This window comes from Leucoraja erinacea, chromosome 5, assembly GCF_028641065.1.
Source record: "Leucoraja erinacea ecotype New England chromosome 5, Leri_hhj_1, whole genome shotgun sequence".
Taxonomy (NCBI): Eukaryota; Metazoa; Chordata; class Chondrichthyes; order Rajiformes; family Rajidae; genus Leucoraja; species Leucoraja erinaceus.
In genome coordinates, this window is record NC_073381.1 from 93,054,958 (window position 1) to 93,072,526 (window position 17,569).

At 43.1% G+C, this 17,569-nt stretch overlaps 1 protein-coding gene across 5 annotated transcripts in view; it reads left to right on the forward strand.

Moving 5' to 3' along the window:
• The window catches only part of enah (ENAH actin regulator), a 211,532-nt gene that overhangs the window by 73,295 nt on the left and 120,668 nt on the right, over nt 1-17,569 (forward strand). The gene's annotated exons all lie outside the window — the stretch shown is intronic.

The window sequence follows — 17,569 nt, forward strand, 5'->3', positions numbered from 1 at the left end:
TCTGACGTCACTTGTACCTTACTGACCCCTGCCTCTAGTAGGAGTCAAATGGTTTTATGTTTGAAATATCCCCTATTTCAAGCGTTATGAGACCCAGGAATGTTACCTCCAGTTATTACCTTCTTCCCGAATCCTTGTATTTCTGTCCCATACTTCTTCACAAATCAGATTAGAAATTAGGTGGGTTAGATATATAATTCTGTCATCCAGTATGCTCTATAAAATAGTACTATATTCACTCTCTGATCATGGTATCTATGTAGTAAGTCCAATTGAGTTTCTGGTCAATGGATTTCCTTGGATGTTGATGATGAAGTTTGCTCTTTGGTCATGTCATTGAATCTCAAGCTCAGAGAGATACTTCACCAACCTGGCCGTTGACTGGCGCTTTTGTAACATAAGTGTTACTTGCCATTTATTAGCCCATATCTGATTGTTGTCTTGCTCTTGCCCCATTGAACTGCTTCATTTGCTGAGTAATCCCTCCTGTGCTGCTCTTGTATTTAAACTAAATAAGAACTGTGGAATTCTCTTGAATTTTGGGAAGGAATCCAACTGAAGATAAGTATCTCATCCTGTCTCGCTACCCAAGAGACAATTCTCGCTGTTTTATCCAAAAGTCCTGTTGCTCATCAGACTCTGAGACACCTGTTCTGAAAGAAGCTAGGTTAACCTCCTGTGGAGCTAATGTTTTTCTTCTTCTGCTGTTTTACGGCTTGTATCCGTTTTGCAGTCTTGTGACAGCTTTAGCTCAGTGGTGGCATTCTCACCTCTGATTCAGAGGTCATGGGTTCAAGCCCCAGTTGAGAATAATGAACACATATTTCAGATTGACATTTCAGAGTTGCCAGGTTCACAGCAGATCAAAAGGGCTGCTTTTTTAGATAAAGCCATCCATCGGGTTGTAAATTTGGTGAGGTTGTACATTTGGTCAAAAATTAAAATAAAGTGTATGTTAAGTTTAGGAAGATGAAACCAGCCAAAGCCTTTGAGAAATTACAGAGCAAGTTGGAAAGAGCTCAAATCGGTGATTAGAAGGGCCAAAAGGGCCATGGAATGTCATTAGTGAGTGATTAAAGAAAACCCCAGGCTTTTCCATGCTGCTTCCTGTCCAATGCAGTCATTGATGTAGCAGAGAGGCGTCAGAATAGATATGGCCACGAAAAAGGCAGGTGTAGCTGGGGCAGGAGCCTGAGGACTGTTAACTCCAGTTGCAAGAATAGCTTCTTCCCACCAACCATGAATTTTCCTTAATGACAATAATCACAACCCGACCTCAGCACTGAACCACAATGGACTTTGTAGTAATTTTGTTGCTCTTTGTCCTTTGGGTTTGTACCATCTCTTATTTGCGTGGAATAACTTAGAATTTATAACGTTTATGTTTGTTGTTGCATCTAATGTGCCTGTGAGGCTGCAGCAAGAAAGAATGTCATTGTTCTGTTGCATGATATCCTTGTTGGATAGCAAGGATAAATTCTGCCAGGCGCACAAGTGTGAGTAGAAGAGAACTGGTTGGATCTGTAAAAACAAGAAACTGCAGATGCTAGATTACAACAAAAAAAAATTCCCAGCACACTGGAGTAACTCAGCATCCCTGGAAGAACTGGACAGGTGACATTTTGGGATGGGGCCCTTCTTCGGACCTCTGGGTGAATCACTTGTTCTAGAGAAGAGCGAAGGGCCTTCAGATCTTCCTGATGAAGAATAGAGGTGTATAGAGATTGGAAACCCATGATAATGTTGAAGCTGTTGGGACCAAGAAATAGGAAATTATCAAAAATGTGGAGGGCATGAGAGGTGTAGGTGAGAAATATCTGAGTGGTGGCGTGTGTGGGTGTAGGATAGTCAAATTACTTGGAATAGTTGGACTGACAGTGAGACTTTAATAAATGCCCAAGGCCTAGTGTATTTCTAGATACAATAGAATGATGCCACCAGATAAATAGGCAGGCATCAGCATTATTTAATTGATTGGACAATGCCTTGGGATCCAGGGGGTGTGAAATGTCGATAAATCATGTAACTAAAGATTGTATGGAGCAGAAGGATTCTGGGTGCATATGAACATAGGCTTTCAAAACTGGCAGGGCAGGATGATAATTGTTCGTGAAGGGTCTGGGATCCTGGGTTTATTACGAGAGATTTTAATGTACAAAAGGGGAGGTTGTGTTGAACCTGTACAAAACACATGTTGGGCCTCATATGGAGCAAAAATAGACTGCTGGACTGACAGCATTGGGGTTGCGATCCTCCTCCCAAGATGTTGTCTATCCATTTCCCTCCATAGGTGATGCCTGACTTATTGAGTTCTTCCAGCAGTCTTTTTTTTTTACACAAGATTTTAGCAACTGCGGTGGCTCTTGTCTCCATGCCCCAATTATAGTTTTTGCCTAATTTTGTTCATTACGGTTTCAGAAGGATGTGAAGGTCTGAGAGAGAGTGCAGAGTATGCTGATTAGAATAGTTTCACTGTATGGTAGGATGATTCTCTTTGGTGCAAAGACATTTGAGAATCAATTTGATGGAGGGGGAGGAGTGGCGTTCCTACATAATGGTCCATATTGCGATTTTCCTTAACATGTGCACATTCTTATTTGTGTTAAGGAATGGGAGTTGAAGAAAGCTTTTTTTTGGTAGTGGTGTGATTTCCATAAGGGTAAATTTCTGTTACCCGAACTGCTGTAATGAGTAGAATGCAAGTGAGGTGTGTAGACTTTTTTACTCAAGATCCAGAAATTACTACTAATTAAGAATGGCGGAAATTAGTTAATTAGTAGTATCTCAAAGGAATTGGCATGGTATTGGAGTGGGAATAATTTAAGGGCTTGAGAAAAGAGCAGTGAAACAGACTGAGAGGATACAATGGTAGCAGTTATGTACATACATACATATATACATATATACATACACTTCTTTATTTGTCACATGTGCCAGTTGGCACAGTGAAATGTGATCACCATACAGCCATACAATAAAATAAAGAACACAACACATGATAGAGTTCAACATAAAACATCCCCCCACAGCAGAATCAAAAGTTTCCCACTGTGAGAGAAGGCACCAAAGTCAGTCTCTTCCTCGATGTTCACCCGTGGTCGGGACCTCCGGGGCCCTCCGCAGTCCGCCGCTACGGGCAGCCCGCCGCTCAGGCCCGCTCACCGGGACGCTCACCGGGATGTCAGAACGGGAGGCCAACCTCAGCGGCTTGGACCTCCGAATCGGCCGCTTCCTACCAGAGTCCGCGGCTCCCGACGTCCCCAGGCCGCGCCGGGCGGTGATTCATGCTGGCGGCCCTCGGCAAAGAGCCCCAGGACTCCGCGGTGTAGGTCAGCGCCGCCCGCGTTGGCATGGACAGTGGGCATTCTGTGCAGGAACAGGTCTGATTATTTACCTAATCTCACAGAGTAGTTTGCTCTGCACATCTGCTGCAAAGAGGCTGCAGAACATGGTGGCTAATGCAAGGTTGTACTTACAATGTTGAAAAATTGCCATTCAGGTCTGCTTTAAAATTTTCCCCTCACAACTTAAACCCATGCCGTCTAATTTGAAATTCTCCTTCTCTGGGAAAAGACTGTGGCCATCCACCTTATAAATGCCCCTCATGATTTAATCTACTTCTATGTACGTCAGGCTACAGAACTGTGTCTCGGACATGGTGGTGAGTAACACAGGGGCCCCACAGGAGGCGGTCCACTCACCCTCCCAGTTCACCATCTACACCTCTGACTTCAGATATAACTCGGACTCCTGCCACTGCAGAAGTTTTCGGATGACTCTACAATTGTTGAGGGGAGGGAAGCTGAATACAGAGATGTAGCCACCGACTTTGTCCTGCCGATTATGGGGTATAAAATCACCGCAAACCGCAATGTTCCAAATGATCGCGTTCCAGAAAACCCCACTCGCAAGATAATTTAAATGGCCATTAATTTACAGGTATTAAACATTAAATTCCTTCCATTTGGCCTATAAATACATGACAATGAGATTTAAAAATTATGTTATATTGGGAATTCTTGTGTGAATGTTATTTGGACACTTAGGCTATTTAAAATTATTAATCTATTCTTAAGAAATTGATAGATGTTTAGATCTAGTAATTGAATTTTGTAATTAGCTACAATTAGGTAACTAACTAATTATATGCTTTAATTTCGTCATCTAAGTAAGATTGTTTCATATTTGTTTCAGAATGCTTCAATCTATAATAACTGAAAATTTATTTCAGTTCTCTTAATTTTTAAGAAAGTTATGGGCTTTTGACTGTCCTCGATCACAGCTTTTGTGTTAAGTCAATGGAAAAGCAATAGGGAACAAGATGCTAATTTCCGAGTATGTAAATGGCCATAACTTTTTTAATACTGAAGATATGAAAGTGAATTAGGTGTCAAATTAAACTTATTTTAATGCTTTATCTGATGGGATACATTGCAGAGTTGACTTTTAAAATCTCAAAATTTTGTAACATTGCTACATTTATTTTGTTAAGAATCTCAAGAATATAAATTATTTTATTTAGAATCTCTAAATATACATGAGTGTGTGTGTGTGTATATATAGCAACTTGGCGATAGATGCAAAATGCTGGAGTAACTCAGTGGGACAGGCAGCATCTCTGGAGAGAAGGAATGGCCCCACTGAGTTATTCCAGCATTTTGTGTCTATCTTCGGTTTAAACCAGCATCTGCAGTTCCTTCCTACACATATAGCAACTTGGCATTTTCTTTAAAAAAAAATCTAAGTTCCCTCAGCTGGGATGTTCATTTGAACATGTTTTAATCTCAGAGTCTGCCGTTCACTTTTGCTTTGGAGTTTGTTGAAACTAATGGGATCACAGCATTGTTATGAGCTATTTTAAAATAGAGGAAAAACAATTTATCTTAATAATTTTCTCATGTAAATTTCATCAGATCAAATGTAGTATTGCTCTTCCATTATTATTTCAATCTTTTTTACGGTGCAGTTATCATTGTTTTATTGAATGGATTCATTCTGCATCAAAGTAATCCATGTGCTTGACGTCAGTGCTGTTTGTGTCAAGTTTGAATGTGCTCCATGAATGTCAATAGAACTTGGATCTATGTTCCCACCTGATGTGTGCTAATGTTTAACATTAGTGGTTTTACACGTGTTCTTCTGCATTCTCTCTGAAGTGTATTTCAAAATGAGCATTGACATTTGCAGCTTCCTGTAGGGTTTGTGATGCAGTTTCTTTTTTTGGGGGGGGGGGAATGATTTGAATGTATTGGAGTTTCCTAACTACAATGATAATGTATGTGTGGCAATTTATTTGGGGCAGTATTATATTTCTTCTCAAATCAGAGGTTATTTTCAAAAAGTGCTTGTGCTCATGGGATAACTTTCATGACCTCACGATATCCCTGAACATCCCAATCGTTGGTATTGGTTTATTATTGTCACGTCTATTTGAGAAGCTGTTGTTTCCAATGAACTTCTGCGTTCATTGCACTCTTGAACTTCCAAAGAAAAATATTTGCATGTTAAATGTAAGATACCATCAGAGTGCATGTGTAGCTGATGTGCCAATAATGTTTAAGCATTTAAACAAATTTTTGTAAAAAAGGTTCCCCTCGGGTTACCATTCCCCCATTTCCCCCCCTAACTTTGTCTTCTGGTTCTTGATTCCCCTACTGTGGGTAAAAGATGCTGTGCATTTAACCTATCTATTCCTCTCATTATCTTGTACAGACCTGTAGGATAGGAAATGTGTAGGAAGGAACTGGTGGAGATGCTGGTTTACAACGGGGATAGACACAAATTGCTGGAGTAACTCAGCGGACCAGGCAGCATCTCTGGAGAGAAGGAATGAGTGATGTTTTGGATCGAGACACATCTTCAGACTGAACGGTCTCAACCAAAAACGTCACCCATTCCTTCTCTCCAGAGATGCTGCCTGTCCTGCTGAGTTACTCCAGCATTTTGTGTCTAGACCAGGAGGATACATACTAGACCCCCTCCCCTATTCATGAGCATTGGTGTTCTGGCAGATAGTGCCTTGTTGTCATGGACTGTACTTCAGACCTGGCATATGAAACTGGGCATGCACTAGGCATAACTATTCTGAAAAGATAACTCTTATTTTCACAATTGCTGGCTGAGTAACATTCAAGCCATACTCGTGGAATGGGGAGAATGTAAAGGAGAAGTGACATTGTAATGTTAATGAATGATTTCATTGCTGTTGCAATGAGAGTGTAAGTCCAAGAATGTTCTTCAATTATGCATTTACGGGGAGACCAGAGAAACACAAACAGGGGTCATTTTACTGCAAGGTGAACTTTAGGCCTATTTACAATCAGCAAGAGTTACAGGAGCAGTTATGTACGCAAATCACAGAGATGTGAAAAAAGGTCACAGACCTCGGGCACCAGTTGTACATTAATTTGGAATGTCCTGCCTGCCTTTGACCTATAACCCTCTAAACTTATCCTGTCCATACACCAGCCTAAATGTTTCTCAACGTGGTGTTAGTTGCTGCCTCAACTAACTCATCTGGCAGCTTGTTCCATACACCTACCATGCTTTATGTAAAAAAGGTTCCCCTCGGGTTACCATTCCCCCATTTTCCCCCTAACTTTAAGCCTTTGTCTTCTGGTTCTTGATTCCCCTACTGTGGGTAAAAGATGCTGTGCATTTAACCTATCTATTCCTCTCATTATCTTGTACACCTCTGTAAAATCACCCCTCAAGCTCCTGCTCTCCAAGGAAAAAAGTTGTGGCCTGCTGAACCTCTCTCTATAGCTCAGGCTGTCGAGTCCTGGCAACATCCTCGTAAATCTTTCCAGCTTAACATTATTCCAAAAAGGCTCAAAATTCCACGGTCCTATTTAGTACTATTACCTCTGTCATATGTCCCGCCCCCAGTACCAGCTTAGCTGAGTCCCCTGCAACGTGCAAAGAATTCTCTACTTTTTTCACCAGTAAAGTTGAGAACATCAGAATGAATATTTCCCCTCCCACTCGTGACCTAGCTGTCTCCTTGGTCTGCTCTTCTAAATTAGACTGTTTCCAACCCGTTACTCTACCCTCCCTTGTAAAGCTTGTCGCCACTATGAAACCTACAACCTGCCCACTTGACGTTGTTTCCACTGCCCTTCTGAAGGATGTCTTTGCAACAGTCGGTCCCAGCATCCTCTCTATCATCAACAGTTCTCTGGACACTGGCACTGTTCCAACCTATTTCAAGCACGCGGTGGTCCAGCCACTCCTGAATAAACCTAACCTAGACCCCACCCTGCCTAGTAACTACAGACCTATTTCCAAACTGCCTTTCCTCTCAAAAGTCCTTGAAACGGTAATTCCAGACCAACTAATGCCTTGTATACACCAAAATTCCATCCTGGAAAGTTTCCAATCCGGTTTCAGGGCCCACCACAGCACAGAGTGCCTTGTTGAAGGTACACAACGCCTTCTTCCCGCCATCGACTCTGGCGACTATGCTATCGTGCTCCTTCTCGACCTCAGTGCAGCGTTTGACCATACCATCCGAATTGACCGTCTCCGGCATGGGGTTGGTGTTGATGGCACTGCCCTGAGCTGGTTCATTTCCTACCTAAAAAAACAGGAGTTTCTCTACCAACATTGACAATTCTTTCACTTCCCCAGCTAGCCTTTTCTGCAGGGTTCCACAAGGCTCCATCCTTGCCCCATTCTCTTCAATCCCTACATGCTCCCCCTCGACCAATTTATTCAAAGGCACGGCATTTCTTCCACTGCTATGCAGATGATACACAGCTCTATCTCCCCCTGAAACCCAACAACCGGTCTAATTTAAATGGCCTCTTGCACTGCCCTGATGATTTAAAATGCTGGTTGGCTCAGAACTTCCTCCAACTTAACGAGAGCAAGTCTGAGGTCATTCTAATCTGCTCCTCCGACCCCATCAAAACGATAATAGGCAGCCTAGGAGGCCTAACCTCCTTAGTCAAACCATGCGTCAAAAACCGTGGCGTGATATTTGACTCTGCATTAAGGTTTGACAAGCAAGTCAACTCTGTGGTAAAAGCTGGTTTCTTCCAGCTTCGTACCATAGCTAAAATCGAATCATTCCTCAAATTCAACGATCTTGAAAAGATCATCCACGCATTCATCTTTTCCGCCTTGACTATTGCAACACCCTAATACACTGGCATCAGCCAATCATCCCTGTCCTATCTGCAATTGGTCCAAAACGCTGCAGCTGACTGGTACCCATAATAGCGACCACATCACCCCGATCCTGGTCTCTCTCCACTGGCTCCCAGTACGGCGTAGAATCAACTTCAAGCTCCTCTTATTCGTTTACAGAGCCCTTAACGGGCTTCCCCCCCCCCATTTCAAAAATCTTCTAACCAACCATTCTACCTCCAGGTCCCTCAGGTCGGCTGACTTGGGGCTACCGACTATCCCGCGGTCTAGGTTTAAGCTCAGAGGTGACCGCGTTTTTGCGGTTGCAGCTCCTAAACTGGGGAATAGCATCCCGCTCCTCATCAGAACTGCCCCCACCATCGACTCCTTTAAGTCACGACTCAAAACTATTGAATTGAATTGAATTGAATTTCCTTTATTGTCATTCAGACCTTACGGTCTGAACGAAATTTTGTGCCTGCAGTCATACATACAATGATACAATAATAACAACAATAAACACAAATTAACTTCCACCACAGTGAGTCCTCCAAACACCTCCTCACTGTGGTGGAGGCAAAAATCTTAGGGTTGCAGTCTCTCCCTCTGCTCCCTCTGCGCTGAGGCGATTCCCCACCGGGCGATGGTATAAACAGTCCCGCAGCTCACCGAACCCCGAGAACGGGCCGGTTCAAACACTGCGGCCCGGGGTGGTCGAAGCCGCCGCACCTCCAGTCCAGCACACGCAGCCGCCGGCCCGCGGCTGAACCCAGGACTCTGGACACCTCCGCCAGAACGTCGTCCCAGCCACCGGAGCACCGTCCCAGCCCCCGGACCAGATCGCCCTCACGTGAGTACCGTTCCACCCTCGGGCTGGGCCACTCCGACGGGAGTGCCATTCCTCCCTCGGGCTGGGCCACTCCAGCGGGAGTGCCGTTCCTCCCTCGGGCTGGGCCACTACAGCGGGAGTGCCGTTCCTCCCTCGGGCTGGGCCACTCCGACGGGAGTGCCGTTCCTCCCTCGGGCTGGGCCACTCCGACGGGAGTGCCGTTCCTCCCTCGGGCTGGGCCACTCCGACGGGAGTGCCGTTCCTCCCTCGGGCTGGGCCACTCCGACGGGAGTGCCGTTCCTCCCTCGGGCTGGGCCACTCCGACGGGAGTGCCGTTCCTCCCTTGGGCTGGGCCACTCCGACGGGAGTGCCGTTCCTCCCTCGGGCTGGGCCACTCCAGCCCCTCACCATGCCGCTCTCGCGGGAGCACCGTTCCATCCCGGGCTGGGCCGGGAGCGAGCCCAGGACGAGTCCTGTCAGCTGCCTCCAGAGTCCCGAGGTCGCCGGCTCCGCTAGGCCTCAGCGTAGACGGAGGCAAAGAAGGGGGATACGACAAAAAGGTCGTATTCCCCCGAAGGGAGTGACAGCAGCCCCCGTTTCACCCCCCACCCCCCTCCCCACATAAACACAGCCTAAAAACCAAAAACATAACTAGACAAAAACGAAAAAAAACAATACAAAAAGTAAAAACCAACGGACTGCAGGCGAGCCGCTGCTGCCAGGGCAGCGCCGCCACTTCCGGAAAAAAATGTATTTCTACTCCCAAGCGTTTTTGAGCCCTCTGATGGGCCACTGGAAACAGTTTATGTATGTATTGTTAGGTCTGTCTACCATTGTATGTATCAAATTAGTAGCTGCACTGATGTGAAGCACTTTGGTCAACGTGAATTGTTTTTAAACATGCTATACAAATAAATGTATTATTTATTATCCTTTTTATAAAGTTGACAAAACAACACAATAATATTTGGACTACCAATGTCTTGCACAACTGTAACATAACCTACCAACTTCTATACTCAGCATCAAACTGGGTCCAGGATTGAACCTATGTTAAACAAATGAGAAATAAGAGTATTTGGGCCAAATGGCCTAATTCTGTTCCAATAATTTACAAACTTAAGGAGTAAACTTAAGGAGTAAATCATTTGGTCCTTTGTACTCGCTCTGTCATTCAATAAGATGTATGTCGGAAGGAATTGCAGATGCTAGTTTATACCGAAGATAGACACAAAAAGCTGGAGCAGCTCAGCGGGACAGGCAGCATCTCTGGAGAGAAGGAATGGGTGATGTTTTGGGTCCAGACCCGTCTGACTGACTCCATGTACCTTGATTCTTTTATCTAAAATTCTACCCACCTCCACTTTGACAATGCTTAGTAATTGAGTCTCCAAATCCCCCATTTGGGTACAAATGTTCCAGTATCTGCTTTGGGTGAGGAAATCTCTTCCCATCTGTCCTGAATGGACAATCCCTTATTTGAAAATATTTCTCATATATAGTTTGTTTGTCCCTCGAGTCCACTCACATGCTCAACTAGCTATATAACAAGGCAAGTATAAATTGATTTGACACATCATTATAAAGTGTGTTTTGCACTTCTGACAAGATGATAAATTGAGGCCCGTAAAGTTTACTTTTTCTTTGTGAAAATGGGAACAGTGTTTTTTTTTCTGTTAGTAATGTGGACATTTTGATGCCTAGTCCATTCCAAGTACAGTTTAAGTTTATAGTTACTAATCATTTCACTGGTCTGCATACATCCTTTCCAACTTTCTGTTGGAATTGAGTTTCTATTTCTCAAATGCTAAATAAAACTCAAATTTTAACTAACTGTTAAATCTTGCATTCCAAAAACAAATTAAACATTGTGCTAGAAGGAAGAGTATTGTCAGCTTAGTTCACTAGTTGTTCCATCACTCCTGGTTAAAACAATTTAGCTTCATGTTGAGCCCAGGAGGATTGAGCATAAAAGCTAATTTGCACCTAGTCTTTTTGATCTGCGCAACAGAAGTCCATGGAATAAGTAATCATATGCCATTAATCAAACAAAAGTATCAATCTTCTTCTGGGATCTAGCTGACAAGTCCATTTAATGTTGCCAAAATTTGGATTATTTGGACAGTTTTTCTTTCAGATATAATGTGGAAACAGGCCCTTCGCCCTCCCGAGACCATGCCAACCATCAACCACCTGTAGGAAAGAACTGCAGATGCTGGTTTAAATCGAAGGTAGACACAAAATGCTGGAGTAACTCAACGGGACAGGAAGCATCTCTGGAGAGAAGGAATGGGTGACGTTTCAGATCGAGACCCTTCTTCGGACTGAAGTCAGGGGAATGGGCGGAACAACGATAGAATGTAGTCGGAGACAGTAAGACTGGTGGGAGAAAGGGGAGGGGTAGAGGGAAAGCAAGAGCTATTTGAAGTTAGAGAAGTCAATGTTTATACCGCTGGGGTGTAAACTACCCAAGCGAAATATGAGGTGCTGTTCCTCCAATTTGCGCTGGGCCTCACTCTGACAAATTGAGGAGGCCCAGGACAGAAAGGTGAGCTCAGCGCTAACTCTTCCCATTTCCAATCTGACCTTTATGTCCTGGGCCCTTTGCTCCAGGGAAAACCATCCCAGCTTATCCAATCTGTCCTTGTAACATGAGCCCTCCAGTCCAGGCAGCGCTCCTGTGAATCTTTACTGCACCCGTTTGGGCATAATCGCAACCTTCCTATGCTGCAAGGACGTGCAGTCAGGGGAGGCAGAGCCTCACCTGTCATACTCCCAATGAAAATAACTGTTAAGAAAAGCAAAGAAAAATAATAATAAAATAAAATAAATATAAAGGTTTTTCCACTGTGTTATAAATATCATTTCTATATGAATCTAATCATTTTTTATAGTCATAATCGCCAAATTTTCTCATCTACGCTGCAAATACAGGGAGAGATGAGAGGTGAGGCAGCGACGAGCTGAGCCTCTCCTCTGATTGGGCAACGCCTCAGAAACGGGATGGAGCGCGGGCAATAAGTGTGTGCCTATTACTATCTCTGTATGTTACCAATATAATGTTTGTAAACCCCTTCATTACATGTCCTCGCCTTCCATAGTCCAGGTAGCTTATTTCACGTATAAATATATTAAATTTAGGCTCGCAGGTCTCGTCATAAAACTGCAATGAAAAAGCACCAGGGGAGGCAGCGATCACATCTGCCTCACTGAGGGGGCGTGTCTTGAGCCCAGTGGAGGGAGAACGAGCGTCAATTACGTAGGCTCAGCCCACGTAATTGACGCTACCCCACTCTCCCTCCACATTAGCTAGCTTCAGCAGCGGCGGTGCAGCACTGGATTCCACCGCCGGTGGTGCTGACTGGTAGGTTGATTTGTAGTGGCCGATTCGGAGGTTCTGGGCTGCTGAGAGCTCCCAATTGGGGCCCCTTGCCTAAGGGGGCCCCGCGCTGGAGTAATGTACTCTCGGCTCGGGTAGATCTATCCCGGAGGGGGGAGAGAGTGGAGGGGGAAGCAAGACTGGGAGGGGGGTGTGAGGGGGAATGGAGAGAGGGGGAGGTGGGTCATGCAGTTCTTGTGGTGTGTGGTGAAACGTATCTTGAAGGCCGTTTTAAGTATAGCCTATATCAGATGAAGATATAAAACATTTTTAGTGAAAGAAAATTGCCCAATCATAATATGTTCTGTAAATGTTTGCAGCAATTCATAAGTAAGTTTTTCTGATTATTTTCAATTCATCAGAGGCTTTAGAACATTACTTACAGCCTTCAGTTGATTTGGTTCATCCGTAAATGTAGTTGACCTAGTATAGGAAAATTGAATTGAATTACAGCATGTGTGGCTCTCTCAAGGAATCCCACAGAGGCTGCTAGCCTTTGACTTAAATTTAGTGTAGTAAGTACTTGAATCGTGGCAGGCTGATGGATTACCACAATTAGTGTCATGTCTACTGTAAAGCACCTAGAGACATGCAGACGGCAAACATCAGTTAGCTGTGTGGAATTTTGTACAAAAATAGTAGGGCTGCAATTAGACTTTATACTGAGATGGATTACGAAGTGTTGTTTCCACTAGGGAGAGGGAGTGTAGACTAAATGGGTGTTCTGCAGGATATGGGCAATAGAGGTTCCTGACAAAGTGTATGTAGATTCATAGTCCGTGGAAATTTGTCCTTGCTGCCATCGTAAGTTGGTGGCTTCCTGTTCTGGCCAATGGAAGCATTTTCTCAGCTTTAAATTTGTCAAGCCCAAGATGAGGTGATCCATACTAGAACATCTGAGATGTCCTCATTCTTCAAGGAACGGGGGCTCCCCTCTCCCATCATAGATGAGGCCCTCACTCGTGTCTCCTCCGTACCCCGCAGCTCCGTCCTTGCTCCCCCTCCCCCTAGTCGCAATAGAGACAGTCCCCCTAGTCCTTACCTTCCACCCCATCATCCGGTGCATACAACACATAATCCTCCGAAATTTCCCCCACCTCCAATGGGATTCCACCACAAGCCACATCTTCCCATCTCCACCCCTTTCTGCCTTCCGCAGAGACCGTTCCCTCCGCAACTCCCTGGTTAACTCATCCTTTCCCACCCAAACCACCCCCTCCCCAGGTACCTTCCCCTGCAACCGCAGAAGATACAACATATTTGCTATACCTCCTCCTCGACTCTGTCCAGGGACCCCGACAGTCCTTTCAGGTTTGGCAGAGGTTCACTTGCTGCTCCTCCAACCTCATCTACTGTATCCATTGTTCAAGATGTGGACTCTTATACATCGGCGAGACCAAACACAGACTGGGCGATTGTTTTGGGGAACATATTCACTCAGCCCGCGTGAACCAACCTGATCTCCAGGTTGCTGGACACTTCAATTCTCCTTCCCATTCCTACACAGACCGTTCGGTTCTCGGTCTCCTCCATTGTCAGAGTGAGGCTAAACGCAAATTGGAGGAACAGCATTTCATATTTTGCTTGGGCAGCTTACAGCCCAGTGGTATAAATATTGATTTCTCTCACTTCAAGTAGCCCTGGCATTCCCTCCCTCTCTCTCTATCTCTCTCTCTCTCTCTCTCTCCCCTCTACCCACGTTTTTTGCATATCTTTCATTTATTGTTCTTTATCTATCCACATCACCGTCTATATCTCTTGTTTCCCTTATCCCTAACTAGTCTGAAGAAGGGTCTCGACCTGAAACATCACCCATTCCTTCTCTCCAGAGATGCTGCCTGGCCCGCTGAGTTACTCCAGCTTTTTGTGTCTATCAGCAGGAATAACTCAGCAGATCCAGCAGCATCTCTGGAGAACATGGGTAGCTGACATTTTGGGTGGGGACCCTACAGACTGAAAAATATGCCACTGCTGCCACAGACCTCATCAGCAAGTGTGTAGAGGGCCGAGTACAAAAAAAACAATACATGTGTTCCCCACCTGGAAACCATGGATGAACCGTGAAGATCACTCTCAGTGAAGCCCAAGTCTACAGCATTCAATTCAAATGATTCTCAGCGGTACAAGATATCTAGCTGCGGCTTCCTCAAAGTCATTAAGGATGCCAAGAAGGAATGCTGGAACAAGCTGGACTGAAGCTCTGACACAGACACACGTAGATTTTGTTAAGAAAGGCATACCATGAAGTTTCGCAGTGGAGCAGGAACTTTAGATTTTGCTAAGAAAGGCATACCATGAAGTTTCGCAGTGGAGCAGAAACTTTAATATGTGCCATTTCTGGTCGGGAGCCTTCTTCAGACTGCTTTGCAGGGAGAGGTGTAGGAATGTCACAAAAATTTGTTATTTTAAAAGTCAAGCCTGTAATTTATCCCACCAGATAAAGCATAAAAATAACTAATTTGATAACTAATTCACTTTCATATCTTCACTAATAAAAATGTTATGGTCATTTTCATATTCTGAAATTAGCATCTTGTTCCCTATTGCTTTCCATTGACTTAACACAAAAGCTGTGATCGAGGACATAAAAGCCCATAACCTTCTTAAAAATCTGAATTAGATTTTCAGTTATTATAGATTGAATCAATCTGAAACAAATATACATGTTGCTAGGATGGCCTGAAATTAAAGTATACGATTAGTTAATTACCTAATTAAGTAGCTAATTACAAAATTAACCATTGTGACGGAAATAGTAATAAATACCCAGACTTAAATTCAAAAATGTGATATTCTCAAGATCAGAACTTTAATATCATTGTAACGTTAAAACATAGTAAATACCCAACAAAATATTCATATTCAGTGTCATCAAATCAATTCCAATAACTAAATCTAAACATCTATCCAATTCTTAAGAAAAGGCTAAAAATAAATGTTTAAATAGCCAAAGTATCCAAATAACAAACTGATCCCATTCACATAAGAATTCACAATATAACATGTTTAAATCTCACTTTGCCATGAATTTCTATGCCAAATCGAAGGAATTGAAGGTTTAATTCCCATAAATTTGACTCTGTTGGTTTATAACACTGTAGCTTGCAAGGACCGTTTTGCAGACTTGTGTTCAAAATCCACAAACATCCACTCTCAAAATCAAAATCATTATTTATTTGCACAATCATGTTATAAGAACATCTAAATTATCTATATTTTGTGTTATTGTCTATCCATGATCAATATTTTCATACTAAATATCTGACTGAAAACTTCCACAGTACATAGTTTTTAAGTCAGATATTTAGGAAGAAAATATTGATCATGGATGGACAATTACACAAAATATAGATAATTTAGATGTACTTATGACATGATTGCAAAAAATAATGATTTTGATTATCTTGAGAGTGGATGTTTGTGGATTAAGATACAGAGAGATCGGAATGTGGCCGCCGCCATGATTTTGTGCAGTCAGACAGGACGGGGCCGATATCGGTGCCTAAATAACATATTTCACATCATTAGATTAAAATGCAATTACACCAAAAACTAGATAAGACGTTAAATAAACGCCAAACAGTACATACCTTTTGCTTTGTCCCGAACTTGTGATCCGTGATTTAAGGCGTTTTAATCTGATGATTTTATCCAGGGATTCAATAGTTAAACAACACTTTAAAAAAAAACGCGAACGGGATCACAGAACAAAATTTCCTCAAGATTGTTTTACGAGGAAATCCCTCCTTGACAACCAATAAAACCCTGCATTTTACTAACCTCCCCCCCCCCCCCCCCCCCCCATAGCCTCTCGAGTCACATGCACAGGCCGTGAGCAGACAAGAGCGCCACTGATGGCAGGAATTTGTAACAACGCTAAAAGGTGGGGTAGGACAATGTCTAGCAAACTTGCTTGAATTAAACTTGATAGGTCTGGTTAGTTTTATTAAATTTGTTGAATTCAAAGTTGACTTAAAAACACATTATTTTTACATCTTTAGTTAGCTTCCTATTGCCTATTTTATGAAAAGAGCAGGGGCTACTGGTGATGGAGAAAAGATTTCAAAGGGATCTAAGTGCAAACAAAGAGTGGTGGGTATATGCAACAAGCTGCCAAAGGAACTGATTGTGGTGGGTACAGTCATGGCATTTACAAGATACTTGTACAGCTATTCGTTAAGAAAGATTTATGGGGATGTGGCCCAGGCATGTGGGACTAACTCGGTTAAGCAATTTGGGTGGCATGGACGAGTTGTGTCAAAGGGCTTCATTCCATACTTCTGATAGTACTTTGATAATTTGATTTTATCATTGAGAATGGAAGTCAGAGGAATTCTCTAGAAATTGAAGCAGAGCATTTCAGGACAGAATTTTTACAATATTGCAGTGTGTGGCAAATTTCTGAGACTCACTTTCTCAAAAGTCGATTAATATCCATTGATTTGTTAAACTTAAGTGTGAGAGAGTCCTGTTAACCAGAAGTGTTATGGGATTTGGAACAAAGATGCATGGAGTTAGTGATAGATCAACCATGATCTGAATGCTTGGATGGACTGAGCTTCTGTGACTTCTGCATCAACACCCTTCGCTTTGATTGTAAGGTGACTTAGGTTGGGCAGTTCTTCGGCTGTTTATTCTCGCAACAAAAATAAATCTTTTAAACAGGTACCCAATTAAAAAAATTGTGTTACAGTTGATATATGCATGAGTCTTCACAGGAACATTTAAAAATTGTTTTTTGTCTACATGTGTTTTCGGACCTATTTGTTAAAGCTCTCAGTTTTTTCTTTTGTGGATGACGTAAACAACAAATTCTGGGCTCATTTCCCAGACACTTGAGGGCAGAATTCATTTTCAAACGATTTATTTTTTTCTTTTTGTCAGTAGTAAAGAGTGCGTGAAGTTGCACTATTTTCTATTATGTTGCGGTTTTATCTATATTCTTTGGAGCGAAAGAGTAAGCGCTGTTTATTTCTGGATTTCCTGCATGTATACTTGTAGCGTTATGAATCAGTTGGTCTCTTTGAGTGCTTGAAACGCCTGGCAGCTTACTTTTACTTGTTATTCAGCATGCCAATGAATGCCTCAAATTTGTGCATCTCTGATCAAGAGTTACAATTTTACTTCTCCCTCCGCGGCAGTTTGAATGAGGATACCTTGTGAAACTGCAGGTTTTCATGCTAAACAAGTAACTAAGCAGTACTGCAGCTGCTGGGGTAACTTCAGAGTCT